Genomic DNA, 13,192 nt, shown 5'->3' with positions numbered 1-13,192 from the left:
GGTTTCAGTATAGTTAATTAAGTCACCCAACTTCAGCCAAGTAGTAAGTAGTAGAAGCAATATTTTTCACTAGGTTTTGAAGATTCAAAATCAACATCCCTTATGTAATTTCATATTTGCTTCAAGGTATGCAAATATTTGCCAAAAAAGAAAGAAACAAATAGATTGAGGACCCAGAGTAATGTCCAAAATTCATGACAGTGATTTCAGTGACTATTGATCATTTTTATTTGAACTCCTTTTTCCGCAACTTGAGTAAAAGCTATGGAAAATTTTGAAAAGCTCATCTTGGGCAAATGTTTGTAATAAACAATTCACAAAACATCATATAATTTCAGTCAGTTTACAGAAATTAAAGTCCATCCATAAATTATTTCCAGGAAAGAATGCATAGACTGTAGAAAAACACCAAGGACTTATTCTAATCAATTAGTAAACCAGAACCATCCAAACTCGCAGGTCCTGGTGCCACATAAGACCATGAAAGCATAGTTACTCCCCAAACTGTTACTATCCACAGATTTTTAAGATAAAATACCTTATATGTATTCTTGGCAAGTTCCTCTTTCTTCCTAACAAAAATATTTATTTTAGCTTATTCTTCTCATGTTACTATAACAAATGGCTATAAACTGAGTGGCTTAAAGAATTAACATTTATTTCTCACAGTGTTGGAGGCTCGGAAATCTAAGATCAAGGTGTCAGCAGATTTAGTTTTGGTGAGGGCCTACCTGCTGGTCTCCAGAGAGCCATCTTCTTGTATCCTCACATGATGGAGACAAGAGAGAGATAGACCATCTCTTTCTTATGTTCTTTCTTACAAGTCATTAATCCCATGCATGAGAGCTACACCCTCATGACCTAATTATCTTCTAAAGGCCCTACCTCCAAATACCACTGCACTGGCATCTAGGCTTTAACACTTGAATTTTGGGGTGACACAAACAGTCAGTCCATAGCATACTGAAATACACTATTACAGGTAAAGGTAAACAAGACAGATACAGTCTCTGAAGTTCAAGTAAATTTATAATGGCCATATCACAAGATAAATAAAAAGAATGTTGAAATAGAAAATATGAACAAAGGCCTTGTTTAGGTAAGGTGATCAGATAAGTCAATGTAAAGACAATTTTTAGGTTGAAATGGAAGAATGAAAGAAGACAAGCAATGAGCTAGGATTAAACACTCCCCAAAGCAGAAAGACACTTGGCATACTTTCAATTAGCAATAATCGTGCCTTGGATAAACCTCATTGGGTATGATACTGCCACTGCGCAAAGCTGACACTTGGCATATTTTAAGTAGTAGAAAGCCAAAGCTGAACGGAGCAACTTGAATGAGGGAGGACTGGCATAAGATTAGGGTGGAAAGACGGGAGAGCTTAGGTAGATTCAGAGGGCCTTCTTGGTCACTGGGAAACCATGCAGGAGAATGATATGATCAGTTCTTTTTGTTTCTAAAGACCACTCTTGTTCCTGTATTTTAAGTAGAGTTTAGAGAGGCAAGAGCAGATACAGAGGGATCATCTAAGAAGTCACTGAAAAAACTACATTAAAAAAAATTACAGTGGCTTTAACAAGGTTGGAGTGGAAATGGAGAAAAGTGAATGGGTATCAGCTAACTTTTAGACATAGAATGAAAAGGGTTTCCCAAAGTTGGATATGAAAAGTAAGGGAAAGGTGAATAAGGGGTATATGACCCCAGAATCTCTGGCTTTAGCAACTTGGTGGACAGTGATGACATTTACTAGATGAGTAACAGGTTTTGGATAAAAAGGGAATCCAGACTTATGTTCTGCACACAATAACTTTGAGATGATTAAGTGGAAATGTCAAGTAGAAATCTGAATATACCAATCTGAGGTTCAGAGAAATTGTTTTGGCTTAAGATATACTTTGAAAGTAATCATACTTTGAAAGTATTCAAAGTAATACTTTGAAAGTAAAGTATGGCCCTACTCTAGGCCATAAAATTTGATGAGCAGTGAATATTAAGTGAAAAGATAATGACCCATGACATAATTTGAAGGAACTCTAATATTTTGAGATCTGATATAACTTCTGAAATCAGTGAAAATATTGAGGAGTAGCCAATAAATTAGGGAGAAAACCAGGACTCCATAATGTTGTGAAAGGTAATGCAAAAAGTTAACAAAGAGTTTATAAAATGTGAGATGATAATGTATAAAGAGCTACCGAGAAATCAAATGAGATAGGGACAGAAACTTTTTTTTTTTTGGTGTGAAATATGTAAGTTTTTGGTAGCTTTGATTGTATAGCTTTTTTGGACCGCAGTGGAGATTAGTAATGTTAGCTGAGCAAGTACAAAGTAATAAGTTGTCTAGACAATTAGTCCTTAGAGTTTTGCTGCAAAAATGAGAAAAGAGAAATGAGTTCTTAGCTAGAGATTTTTTTTTTAATTTCTTTTCAGTGTAACAGAATTCATTGTTTATGCACCACACCCAGTGCTCCATGCAATACGTGCCCTCCCTAATACCCACCACCTGGCTCCTCCAACCTCCCACCCCCCGCCCCTTCAAAACCCTCAGGTTGTTTTTCAGAGTCCATAGTCTCTCATGGTTCATCTCCTCTTCCAATTTCCCTCACTCCCTTCTCCTCTCCATCTCCCCTTGTCCTCCATGTTATTTGTTATGCTCCACAAATAAGTGAAACTATATGATAATTGACTCTCTCTGTTTTGCTTCACTCAGCATAATCTCTTCCAGTCCCATCCATGTTGCTACAAAAGTTGGGTATTCATCCTTTCTTTTTTTTTTTTTAAAGATTTTATTTATTTATTTGAGAGAGAGACAGTGAGAGAGAGCATGAGCTAGGAGAAGGTCAGAGGGAGAAGCAGACTCCCCATGGAGCTGAGAGCCTGATGTGGGACTCGATCCCGGGATTCCGGGATCATGACCTGAGCCGAAGGCAGTTGTCCAACCAACTGAGCCACCCAGGTGTCCCGGTATTCATCCTTTCTGATGGAGGCATAATAGTCCATAGTGTATATGGACCACATCTTCCTTATCCATTCGTCCGTTGAAGGGCATCTTGGTTCTTTCCACAGTTTGGTGACTGTGGCCATTGCTGCTGTAAACATTGGGGTACAGATGGCCCTTATTTCACTACATCTGTATCTTTGGGGTAAATACCCAGTAGCGCAACTGCAGGGTCATAGGGAAGCTCTATTTTTAATTTCTTAAGGAATCTCCACACTATTCTCCAAAGTGGCTGCACCAACTTGCATTCCCACCAACAGTGTAACAGGGTTCCCGTTTCTCCACATCCTCTCCAACACACGTTGTTTTCTGTCTTGCTAATTTTGGCCATAGCTAGAGAGATATTTTAATTAAGTTGCTTTTTATTTGTTTTAAGTTGAAACAGAACAGAACATGGAATTATAAAGACACAAAATTTCAGAACAACAACAACAAAAAGTGATGATACAAAGAAGAAAGAGAATAGGCAAAAGAAGAATGTTCTTGAGAAGAAAAGGTTAGACTCTAGTTGTCTTGAGAAGATAAGGATAGACTCTAGTTGTCCAGGCTAAAATAAATTTAAACGACCTCCATTGCTATTTGACCACATAATTCAATATTAGTACGAAGAATCAAAATTAATTTCTTAGGATATATATGAAGGAGCAAAGAGAAACAACAAACTCTGAATCAAGATATAAATTCAGAGGATTTATTTATTTTATTTTATTTTTTTAATTTGACAGACAGATCACTAGTAGGCAGAGAGGCAGGCAGAGAGAGACAGGAGGAGGAGGCAGGCTCCCTGCTGAGCAGAGAGCCTGATGCGGGACTCGATCCCAGGACCCTGAGATCATGACCTGAGCCGAAGGCAGAGGCTTAACCACTGAGCCACCCAGGCGCCCCTCAGAGTATTTATTTTATCTTCATTATTGCCCTCTGAGTTTTAGAAACTTCTGCCTTCATGAAGTTCACATGACAAATACACATCATCGCTAAAATGTTTCTCCTTACATGAAGAAGAAAAATAAAATTTCCTTAAAAAACTAACAGAGCTTTAGGAACTATAATTAAAAACATCATCATCATCAACAACAACAACAACAAAACTCAGGAAGAATTCTGATAAGATCTCTAGGCAAGGATGGATATTTGGGAAGATTTTATAATCTGTTTCTTAATACTCCAGACTTGTACATTTAACCTCATACTTGACACCTATAGCTAGATATCTGAAAAGCTTCCTAAAATTAGTATGTCAAAAACAAACATTTGATTTTCCCCTTCCTTACTCTGAATCTGCTTCTTCCTCTGAACTTCTCATCTCTGTAAATGTTAATAATGATCCATGATCTATCCAGTTAAGCAAGCCAAAATTTAGGAGCTATTATTGGTCCCTGCTCTCTTTTCTGCTTTTCTCAGCTGAATACCTCATCACGTTGTATTGTCCAAATTGAGCATATACAGATAATTTGTCAGATTTTATTCTTACCATTTATATCCTACTCTAAGCCATTAATAGCTTTTGCCCAAAATAATGGAATAACCCCTATCTGTCTCTACTCCTCTCTCTGTTATTCATCCTCCACAAACAGTCACAGCGACCTTTAAAAAACAGAACTCATTTCATGCCAACTCCTTGCTATAAACTACTGTTTTCCCATCACCCTTAGCATAGAAGGCCTTCATATACTTTTCATTTCCTACTCTTTTATCCCTCACTTACTATGCTGCAGTACACTGTCCCTTTGATCTTTTGAGTCAGTGAGGTACTTACCTAAGTCTTTACTCTGCTTGAAGAGTCTTCCTCCAGATCTCTGACCCTCAGTCTTTTTGTTATAATGGTCCTAATGGAAATATCAAGTTACAAAATAACCCAAGAAAGAGACAGCACTGTGAAATAGCAATAAGTCAAATGTGTTCAAAAAGTGAAAAAAAGTTTTCTACCAATTAATTGTTGCTGTCATAAATAGGAAAGTGATGTTAGAGGTATGTGATTCTTTAAGCTGGAATAAGAAAATAAGACTGGAATAATACATAATTTTCAGATGAAGTAGGATCTTAGTGGGCCCCATAATTTAACTGTGTTATTCATATTATTTTATAAGGTTTCTTAATTATAGCGAATGAGTATAGTAAATGAGCTTTATTAATATATGCAAGTATACTGTTTTTATTGTCATTTTAATGTTATTTTTAAGCTGTAACTTTGACCTTTCAAATGAAATAGTTGATAGTATCTGATTATCATTATGCAAAGTTTTAGCATTTAACAATAGCTTAAACCTCAATTAACTTTTTGGGGTTTTATTAACACTTGGGCAATTAGAAAATGGAAAAAAAAGAGAGAGACAGAGAGACAGAGATAATATACAATTAGACTGTGAAGGCTTAGCAAGACTCCACAATCATATTTCTGACTTCTTTCGCCACTGACTATATTTTGCATACCTTCCACAGATACCACAAGAATTAGTCTTCAAATCTACTCTCAATCAACTAAAGAAAATGACAAACCACTTTATTACTGAAATGTACTTATTTCCATCCTTTGGTCAAGACTATCAGTTTTCTATCATAATTTCAAAGACTTTAATTTGACATCAAATATTTAAATACAGCTGCTACTTACTTAAAACATTTATTTTTCATTTACTATATATCAGATATTGTGCTAGAGATCTATGACAGAGAAATGAACAAGACAATCTGGTGCCTGTTATTATGAAGGGGACATTTCTTAGCATAATTCTGTATCCCCTTATAAAGATGGTTTCCTATATCTGCTTTTATAAGTGCAAACAAATAAATAACAGAAAACAAAAACAAAAAAAATAAAAACATGATTCAATGCAGGAAGAAGTGAAGGATCATATTCCCTTTATCATTAAGTGGTGGCCCATTTAATACAGCTTAATGTTCAGGATTTCTTAAATTGTTACATAATAGTTTACATATAAATTACATTTCACTTTCCATATAGCATAAATAAAATATGTAGATGCATAACCCTTTAGACAGTTCTAGTCTATTATTCAGGCACATATCTTAATAAATTATACTTTCCTATTAGCATATTCCAATTATGGGGGTCTCATTCTACCATAGTTGATGGTATTTTCATGGTGAAATTTATATTATATTGAATCTGAAACTCAAGTATATTTTGCATTCAAGAATACTGTCTTTTTTCTGTTTTTGGATTAGAAAATAGACATGTGGACCTATTTCAACCATACATATATTTTTTTTTCCTCATAAAGTACTGTTTTTTTTTCTGCCTTTACTCAATAAACATTGACCATGCATTAGATACTCTTTATAAAGACTTCCCAACTTCATTTAATGTTTTTTTTTCTTTTCTTTTCCTCCTCTAAATTATTTTAAAATTCTCTGCATTTAGTCATCTGATGTTTATAATTTATCTCTCTATCATCTACCATCAATCCTAGATTGATTTTTCTATGATCATGAGGTATACTTTGAAATTCAAACAATACACATATATAGAAGTTCAGTTTCCTTTTGGCTATTTTTGTTTCACCTAAAATCCATGATATTTATCAGATAAAAGAATTCAAAAATATTGTGGCATTATGTTGTCTAGATTCCTGCTGAAAATCACAGAGACTCCAAAGTTGCTTCCTGGGTCCCTATCATGTCATTAACCCCTTTGGGTCTCTGCTTTTCTTTTTTTCTCTCCCCATTATGTTTGGGACATTTGATAAGCATCAGTTTACTCTGAGAATATTCCAAGATCATGCTTTATGGAAACAAGCATACATTCTAACAGAATATGTCATGTATCCAAGTCTGTATGCAGCCACCACCATAACCATAAAGAGTGAGGCAACAAACCACTAAAAAGAGTACCTTGTTCCCAGACCCAGTATACATTTTCTCATTCTTCAGTATCTTCTTTCCAGAAAGTATGGGTTTATAGAGTTTTAGATATTATTATTACTTGTGTATCTTCTGATAAAACAGAATTTCCTCCTTCCTTCTCCCATGTTCATCTATACTCTTTATAGTTTCTGTTTGTAAATTTTTGTGAATCTGTCTTAAAAAATTATGAAACTTATCTGATGTTCAAATTTTATACATAATATTTTCCTCTTGATGTTATACATCCTAAGTATATCCACGGACACTACCCAGGACTTTTTACCTTCTCCTATGTAAGTGGCAACTTCATCTCATTTACCAAACATATACTTGGCTCTGGCAGAAGAGTAGATATACTCCCTTTCAGCTGATAAAACTGCTCCCCAGTTTCCAAATCTATTGGTTAGGTTTGAAATATCACATAAAAGTACAGTTCTGTGTGCCTTCCTTTTAGAATGCTTTCAGTTTACTCCCATAGCAAATTGCCACCAAACTGATGAATTCCGTATTTACTATTGGGTACTGATAGCACCAAATCTTAAGAATTTGCTTTCAGCTATTTAATCATCTCGCAATTTCCTATTTTATTGTACCAGTAGAAGATAATTTTTTCCTTTGTCCACTGTCAAAAAAATTACCTCAAATTGCAATAGTGCATTTTCTTTTTCTAACATCCATCAGATTACAATACATTCCTAAATAAAGAACAGACCTTTAAGCCTTGGCAGGTTTTTTTTTTTTTTTTTTTTTTTAAAGACCTACACTTTGGGGCATCTGGGTGGTTCAGAGGGTTGAGCCTCTGCCTTCGGCTCAGGTCATGGTCCCAGGGTCCTGGGATCGAGTCCCACATCGGGCTCTCTGCTCAACGGGAGCCTGCTTCCTCCTCTCTCTCTGCCTGTCATTTCCTCTGTTTGTGCTCTCTCTCTCTGGCAAATAAATAAATAAAATCTTAAAAAAAAAAAAGACCTACATTTTGAACAGAAAATCTAGAGAGCTTTAAATAACTCTCTTTCTTTGATATTTTAACCTCTGAATTGTCAATGGTCCTCTATTTGTTTTAAATCATAAAGTACCATAAATGCCTAAATTTACACAGATCCTGAGTTGCATCTCCATAGGGAACCCTAAAAACATTCAAATATATTGATTTAGCTTTAATATACATGCCATAAGTAATCATATTTATCATAGTAATTGCAATTATATAATGTCTCGTATCTTACGGACATGTGAAACTTGCACAAAAAGCTGAACCACACATTTAACTAATCATGTGACAAGGGTATGTGCTCTGTGAGAGCAAAGCTCTGGGTAAGACAATTATCAATAACTTATGCCACTGAAGGATATATTCAAAGCCCATCTGACTGTTACTGAGCCAATTTTGTCACAATTTATAAATACATATATGTACACTAACATGTGGGAAAATAAATGTACATATATAACCCTATTTAGAAGAACTAGAATAATGTATATAAAATATCCTTCTGTTTATTTAAATAATAGCTGATATTCCTAGGCTGAAGAATAGTATATTCAGTTTTAAATGAAAGCACATTTTGACTTTGTAACTTGCAGAAACCTAAACTCCAGTACCATTTATAAACCTGTTCCTCAGTGTCTATGCCTGAGGCAGAACCAGCATTTCACTGCAGGGAGAAGCTGAGAAATGGTAGAGCCAGATTTATTTGCCCCAAGAGCTGGAGGGGAAAAAAATGCTGGCTTAGGAAGTATTCTGTCCACAGTCTTCTTGGACATAAATTTAATTATGAATAGCTTAATATATACACACATAAATTTAATTATGGACATAAATTTGATTATGAATAGTTTAATATATACACCCACACATATATGTGTGTGTGTACATGTGTATTAATATTTTAATATTAATTAAAGTGCTCTAGCCAAGTGATATACCACAGGCAGAGGGAAGACAGCATCCCAAGGTAGGAGCCTGTCATAAATTACCCATTTTGGATACAAAGCCCAAAGAATTTGGTGGACTATGGGGAGAAAGCACACCTCCAGAAAGCAGTACTGAAAGCAGCTAGTCTACTAGGCCTATCTCTGTTTGGACATATCAGAGAAGGTAGAAGTTTCACCTACAGAAGAAAAGGCAATCTCAGGATGCCAGAGGCAGCCCAGAGGAAGTCAGCATGTCCAGCCCAGCCACCTGTGGAAAGGATCCAGATAGTGACCCTTGTGGCTAGAGGAGCACAGACTCAGACCACAGTTCAGAGGTCATCTTTGGGTTTGTTAAGTACACTCTTCACAACTATTCGTTCTTCTCTATAAATATTCTGACATTTACTATTCTACAGGTGCCAACTTAAACATTAATATGTTTATTGACATCAGAACTAACAAATACACATGTGTTTCTGTTTTTTTTTTTTAAAGTATATATATATTTAGTTTTTAAAATTATTTATTTATTTACATTCACCCCAAACCTTGTTCTCATGCTTGGCCTCTCAGTTTGCAAAGTAACTTCAGTCTTAGTCATGGCTTCTTTAGATGATACTTCTTGTTTGTTAGGAATTGAAATTGAGTTGTCAATCTGGTTAATTATGTTGGGTTTTGGATAATAAGGAAACTGTTCTTTTTCATTTTATGTCTTTCACAGCAAAACATAGTGCTTGCATCTGTTTCGAAGTGAAAGCAGAACGAACACCCAAACTGATAGTGTTTGAGCTGTTTGCATACTCATTTGTTAAGGAGATTTAGAAGGAATTATTGTACTGGATAGGAGATCACATTATAGGTGATCATACAGGTTCCTTCTAATTTCAAGAATCTACAATTCCATGGAACTACTTATAAGCAAAGGAAGACCAAAGTCTTTCAATAACTTTTGAGATTATTCTATTGAACAGTGATTCAGGAAAGCATCTAAGGAAAGGAAACAGTATATCTACCAGATAAGAGGATCTCAAGCTGACAGATACATTTACAATTAATCAATTAGCAAACACCCTTACACCTACAATTATGATGATGACATTTTTCAATGTTTTCTAACATTTCCAATATGCTTTATTAACTGAATTCTCAAGCTTCTTTGATTCTTAAGTTTGTTTGATTTATTTTGCAAATTCATATTCTTAAATATAAAATAGAGACAACTTTCATTCCAGAAATAGTGAAGTAGCTTGTACTGTACTAACTGTCCTGTAGATAACAATTTGATGCTCTAGAAAAAACAAAAAACAGAAACCTCTCTTTGAAGACACTTTCCTTTTGGGAAGATTTATAAGGATTACCAAGAAGCATTAGCTGCAAAACTGAAATTGCTGAGCAGAGATTTAGCTGCTAACTAGTATAGGAGAGATTAAAATTTGAGTTTGAGATTTGCCAATTTATAGACATTGTTGAACACCTCAAACTTTCCACTGAAGGTCCACTTCTGAAATAAAGACAATGATACAAAGCATGTTCTCTTGGTCAGACAGTAAAGCTGAATACTTGAATTAGCAAAGTAGAGAATATCATGATTCTCCAAATTCAAGGTGAAAAACAATAACAATACATTACAAAATAAAATAATTCATCTCTATCATCTAAAATGGATCAGTCATAATTTCAGCTGCACAATCAAAAGCTATTTGACATGCAAACAGGAAAATATATCTCAAAAATAAGAGAAACCTGCAGTTAGTAAAAAAGACTCAAGTTGAATCATGCATTGTTAGTAGTAGGAAAGGGGTTTATTTAGTTAAATGAATATGTTCAAGCACTTAAAGAAAAAGCATAAATATATGAATGGATCTGAAATCTCGATAAAGAAAGGAAAACCACTAAAAGGAATCAAATAGAAATTTAGAACTAAAAAAATAAAATATTGGAAATGGAAAAGTCATTGGATAGGATAACAGTGAACTAGAGATTACTGAAAATATGTCAGTGAATTTGAGGATAAATCAATAGATCTTATACACTCAGATGAAAAGAGGAAAAACCTCCAAAGTTTATAAAAAATGACTATTATAGAGGCACTGTTTCTTTGACTGGAGAATAAGGGACTAACAACACTCGTGGACATATCAACTATAGACTCAATTTAAAAAAAAAAACAAAAAAACAAAAAACATACCTGAGGGTGAGAAAAAGCAGAAGGGTTTTGGAAGGAAATTAACACTTGGAGGAAGAAACAAAATATGCACTGGTTTCTTTCTTTCTCCCCTCCTTCCTTTCATCCTTTCCTTTTCCCCTTCTCTCTTTCTTTCCTTCAATGACAGCAACAATCAAAAGACAGGGGTTTGGGGTAGCTTAAATTCTAAAAAACAAAAAACAAAAAACAAAACAAACCCAATATCTTCCTGGAAAGAGAAATCTGGACACCTAAGCTCCAAAGAAAAGAAAGGAATAAGCAAGGAGAATGGGAAGAGAAACTCAAATCAGGTTATATGTTCTTCTCAGGTATGTCTGAATGACCCCTAAACTTGATATTAATGGTAAATAAATAAATTTAAATAAAGTTATTAAAATGTACAAAATCTAAAAAGAGGAAAGAAGTTACAGAAAAAGAAAAAAGCAAATAGAAAACCGAGAGAAAACCAATAACGAAAAGTTATACCTAAGTCCAACCATATCAATAATTGTATTAGATGTTAATGTTCTATATACTTTGGTTGAAAGGTTGAAATTATAATAGATCAAAAAAACAACAAAATCAACTCTTGAGCGTCTAGGTAGGTGTACACAATGGTAGGTGTTCAGTAACCAGTCTCTTAAAATTTCCAAACTGGTAAATAACAGAGTATAAAGAGAAAAATCAACAAATCACAACAATGTGGTTTCATATACTCCTGCCTTACCTCCATTCTGCCTTAATTCTTTTAGTGAGCAAAGACAGAGTTAGGATACCAGGAACGAGTCTGATAGGGAGTGGGAGGAAACAACAAAAAGATTAAGGTCTTCTTAAATTTGAAAATTCTGAAAATGCAATGGGACAATCAGGTGTTAAACAGAGAACATTTTTTCTAAGGGCCGAACACCTCCTGTAAACAGCTTACCTTGTGATTTAAAAAGACTTTGTTTTTAATGGAAAGATTCAGTTGAAAAGAAAGCAATCAGTTGAAAGGGGCAAGTATGGTTTCAAGGGATACTCTTCTAAACCTATGGCTTCTAGGAAAGAAAAAGTGCTAAGTTAAAGAAAAAGGACTTTTTGGTAATTAACTGGTGAAGTGGAAAAGAAAAATAATTGCCATTAAGCTAGGAATCTGGTAAAATACCACAACATAAAAAAAAAAAAAAAGAAGAACAACAGAAATATAAAGTTCATTGCAAAAAATAAGAAATTGAACTTCTCACAAATCAATTGAGACCCATGTCTAACACCCATTAAACAAACAAAAAAGGCATAAATAAGGAGAAAACTCTGTCTACACTTCAAACAAAATTAAGTACAGTTGCCCCCTTAACAACCCAGGGTGGATTTGAACTGTGTGGGTCCACTCTCATGCAGATTTTTAAAAATAAGTAAATTGGAATTTCTTTTTGGAAATTTGCAACAATTTGAAAAAATTAGTAGGTGAGCTTAATAGCCTAGAAACACACACACACACACACACACATACAAGAAAAGGCCAGGACTTATTGTTAAGAATACAGTATGTAATACATATACAAAGTATGTGTTATTCTATGGTATATGTTATATATGTTATTGGTAATGCTTCTGGTCAACAGTAATCTATTAATAGTTAAGTTTTGGGGGAGTGAGAAGTTATATGTGGATTTTCAACTGCTTGGGGGTGGCATGGCACCCGTAACCACTAAGCTGTTCAAGGGTCAACTGTATACTCAAACTAACATGAAAACTACCTTGAATCAGAATCAAAATCTAGGATGAAATAGACACAAATGGGAACAAATGAAAAAAGAACTGAATGAATTTAGGAGATGGAAGAGGCATAGTTAACTCAGGGGAAAAAAAATTACATTGTGTCCAAGGGAGAAAAGATTCAAGTGAAAATTTAATTAGAGACATTGGAGAAAGGAAGGAAAACAATCTAGATAACAAAGTTAATGAAGTTAACATAAAAGGGTGAAAAAAAGAGAATTGGAAATGCAAGACTAGCACAGAAAGAATATTTATATTACCTCAGAATCCTTGATGAAAAACTAATAATAGTAAAACAATAGACCAGAATTAATATTTAAATCTATAATGCAAAACAACCCTCTGGAAATAGAAAAGTTAATTAAAAATTAACCCAGAACAATCAACTCTGAGGCCCATCACAATAAAACTATTAGATTTGAAAGGTCAACTAATATACTCAAAGTTTTCAGGACAAATGATCACATGACTTGTAA

General features: G+C 34.4%; 1 pseudogene; it reads right to left on the bottom strand.

Moving 5' to 3' along the window:
- Nucleotides 1–1,165: 1,165 nt before the first annotated feature.
- Nucleotides 1,166–1,285, bottom strand: LOC125103353 (uncharacterized; annotated as a pseudogene).
- Between the last annotated feature and the right edge of the window lie 11,907 nt (nt 1,286–13,192).

Source organism: Lutra lutra, chromosome 6 (assembly GCF_902655055.1).
Source record: "Lutra lutra chromosome 6, mLutLut1.2, whole genome shotgun sequence".
NCBI lineage: Eukaryota > Metazoa > Chordata > Mammalia > Carnivora > Mustelidae > Lutra > Lutra lutra.
The sequence above is the reverse complement of the archived record's forward strand: the minus strand, read 5'-3'. Positions and strand labels throughout refer to the sequence as shown.